Consider the following 6,056-nt stretch of genomic DNA (forward strand, 5'->3'; position numbering starts at 1 on the left):
ATAAATAACAACGCTACTTATGTAAGAAATTACATATACACAGAACAACTGTATACATTTTGAAAGAAGCTATGCAAACAAAAAGACACACATTGAGCCACTTCACACCCATTAGGATGGCTATTAACAAAAAAAGAGAAAATGCAAGTGCTGGTTGAAGATGTGGAGAAATTGGGACACTTGGACATTGCTGGTGGGAATGTAAAGTGATGCAGTACTGTGGGAAATGGTAGGGTGGGTTCTCAAAAACATTAAACATGGGATTACCACGTAATCCAGGAATTCCACTTCTAGGCATATACCGGAAAGAAGCAAAAAAGGGACTGAGATATTTGCACACCTCTGTTTGTAGCAGCATTATTCTCGATAGCTAGAAGGTGGAAGTAACTCTAGTGTCTGTTGACAGATGAATGTAGAAACAAAATATGGTATATATACCCAATAGAACATTATTCAGCCTTCCTTCAAAAGGAAGGAAATCCTGTCAGCTGCTAGAACGTGGATGAACCTTGAAGACCTTGTGCTAAGTGAAATAAGCCAGTCACAGAAGGACAAGTATAGTATGATTCCACTTATATGAGGTACCTGACAGAGTCAAGTTCACAGAGTCAGACAGTGGAATGGTGGTTGCCAGGCGCTCGGGGAGGGAGGGGGAAATAGCGTTTAATGGGTATGGAGTTTGAGATGCGGAAGATGAAAAATTCTGGGGATGGATAGCGGTGATGATTGTACAACTACGTGAATGTACCTAATGCCACAGAGCTGTATGCTTAAAAGCGGTTAAAATGGTAAATTTCATGTTATCGGTGTTTTACCAGAATAAAAAAGAGAGAGAGAGAGAGAGAAAATACACATTGAACACAAGAGAACAGGTGTTTGAGGGTGGGCATATGGGAACTGGAGAGGAGGCTAGAGGGACAGAATAAATAAATGAGCCCGTGAATCTGCAATGATGAAGTACTGGGTGGTACTGAGGGAGAGGCTGACCTCACCCTCTGCTCCAAAGCGGCAATGGTGCGTCGTCTCATCACGTGGCGGTCAGCTTCGTAACTGTTCCCTAGTTTGCTCAAAAGACAGAGCGTTTGCTTTCTAGCACCTTCCAACCCAGTGACTGCGACAGCTCACTGTGTAGAACGCAGTCAAAATGACTAACAGTGCCTGCCTCGGGGCACCCTCTGGGAACACAGGGGCTCAGATGTTGCCCCACCTGACAGCTTAGGGAACTGAGGACCCGGGGGACTAACGCCATCTGCGGGTCTGCTCTGGGCCAGGACGTCAAGGATAGGGTCTCATTTGAAGTTCTTAGTCCCCCTAAAATGGTTGCTATCATTGCTGCTTCACAGAGGGACCAGAGACGCAGAAATTTCAGCTGCTGTTGTCCAAACTGGACTGCCGACCCCAGACCGCCCCCCCAGCGTGGGCCCCCAGCAGGGTTCCTGGGTGGATTACTGACTGTCTCCCGGAGAAGGGGGCTGTGACAGAGGGAGCTGGGTGTAGATACTGTCCAAGGAAGGTATTGCAAGAGACCAGGTCTGACACAGGCGATCTGGGGCAGGGGCTTGGACCTGGGGGTAGGCGCAGATGGAGGCCCACCAGCGCTGCTGGGGCTGGGGGAACAGGATGGGCCTGTGTGCTGGGGGGACAGGATGGGCCTGTGTGCTGGGGGGACAGGATGGGCCTGTGTGCGGGCGGTTGGAGCCCAGGGCAGGGTTCATAGAGCTGTTTTGAGTTCTCCTGCAGGACCTCCTTCCTAGCGTTCAGAACTTGCAAGCCTGGGAGCTGGGGGCCAGGAGAGGATCCAGGTAGGTGTATGGTGGTGCGTGCACTCATGTGTGTATGTGTGTGTGAGTGAGTGCTTAATTATACCATTTGTGTGTGTCCTGGTGTGTTGGTCACTCTCTGTGTGTACACAGGTGTTGTTGACATTCAGGTGCACGTGCGTGTGTGTGTGTGTGTGTGTGTGTTAGGCATCTCTGTCTGCCCATGCCTCTGAAATGTCTGGTTCAGATCGCACTATTTCAGAGTCCAGCCTCATATGTTTCAGTGAAATGGGTGCATGTTGTATGAACTTTCTCCCTGGGTTCCTGGGTTTTTGTGTCTTTGTCTTTGCACCTTGTATGTATGTATGTTTATAGAGGCCACTGTGTTTTCCCTTTCCTATTTTCTGGGATAATAAGAGTCACAAATGTGGCCTTGGCTCAGGCCCAGCATCTCCCTCAGGCCAGGGTTCAGTTTACAACGTGGCCCTAAAAAAACAGTAGTTGGAAAATTGTTGGTTTATTATAATTGCACTTATTTTTAAAAGCACACATGCGTATGGACAGCCACCAGCGTGTGGTGTGTCGAAATGAAAATACAGTCCTAGGAGGGCAGTGAGTTTGTATGCGTTTAAATTACTTTTAATATGTTGGCAAGTTATTTTTACACTAAAAATGTATCAAAGCTATACCTCAATTTAAACAAAGAGTTTAAAGAAAGAAAGCGATGTGTCAGGTGAAAACAGAGCCGGGTCTCTCCAGCCGTAAGGAGTGTGGGTGCTGGCAGGTGGCAGGGAACGAGGCACGGGTGGCCAGGACTGTCAGGTCAGGTCGGAGAGGGTCGCTGGTGCTCGGCGGGGCGGGAGGGGGCAGCGATTGGTGGCTCTGTGTACTCAGACCCTGGGCGTGTGACGGGAGAAGCGGCACCCTCGCCTCTCAAAACAACACGCACGTCTGGAATACTCTGCACCTTCGATGAAACCCAGCATCTGGAAACAAACCTCCCGGGGTTGACTCAGACTTTGAAGGAATGAAAATTAGAGAAACAGGGAAAGCGGTCCCTCTCCCGAGCAATTCAATCCGACCAAAGGGAGGGACACCAGCTTAAAGATAGATGAGTTGGGTCATTGTTGTTTTTGTTGAAAAGACCACAGATTATTGGATTCCGTTTCTGTGAATTGCCCAGAATAGGCCAATCTAGAGAGACAGAATGTAGATGACTGGTTGCTGGGGGCTGGGAGAGGGGTGGGCTGGGAGTGACTTCCAGTGGGTACAGAGTTTCTCTGGGGGAATGAGAATGTTCTAAAGTTGACTGTGGGGGTGGTTGCACAGATCTTTGAATATACGACACCCCTCGTACACTTTTATGTGGGTGAATTGTATGCTATGTAGATTGGAGCTCCAAAAGACGTTCTTAAAAATAATGATCCAGGCTCACCCATACTGAGGTCTCAGCAGAGCTAGGACCTGTTCTCAGCACTTCATGTGGATGAGAGTAACTCACTTTGGGTCTACAACTGCCTGTGGTTGGTGTTCTCATTGTCCCCTTTCCAGACGGGGACACTGAGGCACGGCGAGGTGACATCAGTGAATGGCCATGCTCAGACCAGCCAGGCAGCCTGCTCTGGACAACCAGTAACTAGAGATAATCACATTGCAGGCCCCTGTCTTTTCACTAAACGTTATTGTGAACACCTTTCTATGTCAATAAATATACGCTGACTGCATTAGTTTGAATTCAGTCACATGGATCTATCATAATTTATGAAGCCTGTTTCCCACAATTGGACATTTAGGACATTTAGGTTGCTCCCAATTTTATTTGGTACAATTAGATGTGCCACTTTAAACATTTTCGTACGTGTGCATTTGTGGACATCTCTGATTATTTTCTTAGACCAAGTCCCTAGAAGGAGAAATGCCACTTCCAATGTCATTACTAAACGGTCCCCTGAAAAGCTGTTGTACCAACTTACCCTCACCACACCAGCTTTATAAGGTGAGATCGCACCTGGGGCAGAATCTTTTCTTATTGTCTCACTTAGTCATCAAAAGCTCCATTCAGGGGGACCAGAGAGCTTCAGCTTTAACTGTAACTTTTTTTGTTTTCTTCTGAAATCAACCAATGAAATTAAAGGGTAATCTGCTGAAAGCACCCCCAGCCTGGAGCAGAGGACTCACCGGTGAGGAATCACAGGCTGTTGCTGTTGGCAGGCAGTGTAAGGTTCCTTTTCTTCAGTCCTCCTCCCCTGCCCTCCCATAGGTGTTGGTGTTCCCGAGAGCCAGGTACTGGTACTTGGCTTCTCTCCCACATCCTCTCCCTGGGTGACCTTTTTTTTTTTTTTATTTAAGTACAATCAGTTTACAATGTTGTGTCAGTTTCTGGTGTACAGCATAATGTTTCAGTCATCCACATACATGCATATATTCATTTTCATATTCTTTTTCATCAGAGGTTACTACACGATAAAGCTATTTTATATATAGTAGTTAGTATCTGCAAATCTTGAACTCTCCATTTATCCCTTCCCACCCTCTTTCCCCCCTAGTAACCATAAGTTTGTTTTCTATGTCTGTGAGTCTGTTTCTGTTTTGTAAATAAGTTCACTTGTGTCCTTTTTTTTAGATTCCGCATATGAGTGATATCACATGGTTTTTTTTTTTTTTTCTCTTTCTGGCTTACTTCACTTAGAATGACATTCTCCAGATGCCTGGGTGATCTTATTCACCCTTGAGTCTCACCTAACCTTCATAAACTGACTCCCAAATCTAAACATCCAACCCAAACTCCTCTCCTGAGCTCCAGTCTCACACTGTCGCCTGGAATTAGAGACCACAGTCATCTCAAGTTCATTTCAGAACTGAGCTCATCGGCTTCCTCCACGAACCTCCTTCTCAGCCTTCCATCCTCCCCGGGTGTCACCATTGTCTCCAGTAACCCGGAAACGCCTCCCTTCCTCCACTCCTATGTCCCATCTGTCACCAAACCCTGTAGGATCTACTTCCTGTCACCTAGCCTCCCTGTTAATTCAGGCCCCCATCCCTGCTCATCACCAGGTATTACAACAAGTTTCTAACTGTCTTCCTTCTCAACTTGATGCCAGAGTGAGTATTCTAAAGCACAAATTGCACCTACATCCCCCTGCTCTGTAAATGATGCTTTCAGTGATTGGCCACCATCTACAGCAGTGATGTCCAACAGAAGTACATGAGAGTGACGTATAAAAGGAGGCCACGTTAAAAAAGGAAAAAAAAAAACAACAGGTGCAGTTAATGTAATTGATTTAACCCAGCATATCCAGTATATTATCATTTCAACGTGCCATCAATATAAAAATGATCTCTACCTTATATTCTTTTATTGTGCAAAGTCCTTGAAATCGGTTGTGTGTTTCACACTTACATCTCATTTTGGACTGGCCACATCTGAGGTGCTCATAGCCACACATGGCCAGTGGCAACCCAGCTGGACAGCACAGGTCTGTAGTCCATCACACGGAGAAGAAGGGATGGGGCTCCGCCTCCCTCTGGCCTCATCTCTCTTGCAGTTCGCACATTACACCCTCTCTCCAGGCACATCACAAATATTCCTGGTTCTTTCACGGCACGGTATCTTTCCTCATGTCACTCCTTCTTGCCTTCGGTGTCCTCTCCATCCCTTCAATATCCACATCCCACCCCTTCAACTAGATGAAAGCTTCTCCCATCCAGGACTAGGTCTGAGCATCTCCCCCTTCATGAAGCCCTTCCTTCTCTGACTAGCCTGCTCAGAGCTCTGTGCTGCTACCTAGAATCCCCTGGGACGTTTATCTATTTACTAACTGATCCATTACTGTAGCTTTGAAGACTCTTGAAGGTCAAGGACCTTGTCTTGTTTTTCTATCCGCAGCATCTGTGCCTGAGCCCACTGAAGGTGCTTAATACATGTCTGGGGATGAACTGAATTAATAATTAGATGAGGCCCAGAAAGATTAAATGATGCAGCCAAGGTCTCATAACGAAAACGTGGCATTCTGACTCACACTGCAGGCTCTCAGCCCTGTGCTCATTTGGCCACTGAGTTAGGGGAGGTCAGAAAGCCAGTCTGCAGGGTATGCATGGAAAGGTGTAAGATTGGTTTACGGCGCCAGTTTCTAAAATCCAGGCAACCTGGACCACAATCCGGTATAGATGCTGCTCTCAGCCCACTGCATTTTACTGCCCTCAAATAATTACTAGGAAATGACGGGACCGAAAGAAACACAGGGCAGGAGGCAGAATAATACACAGCTCTTGATCTGGACTGACCTCACCCGCAGA

Source organism: Vicugna pacos, chromosome 6 (genome assembly GCF_048564905.1).
Source record: "Vicugna pacos chromosome 6, VicPac4, whole genome shotgun sequence".
Taxonomy (NCBI): domain Eukaryota; kingdom Metazoa; phylum Chordata; class Mammalia; order Artiodactyla; family Camelidae; genus Vicugna; species Vicugna pacos.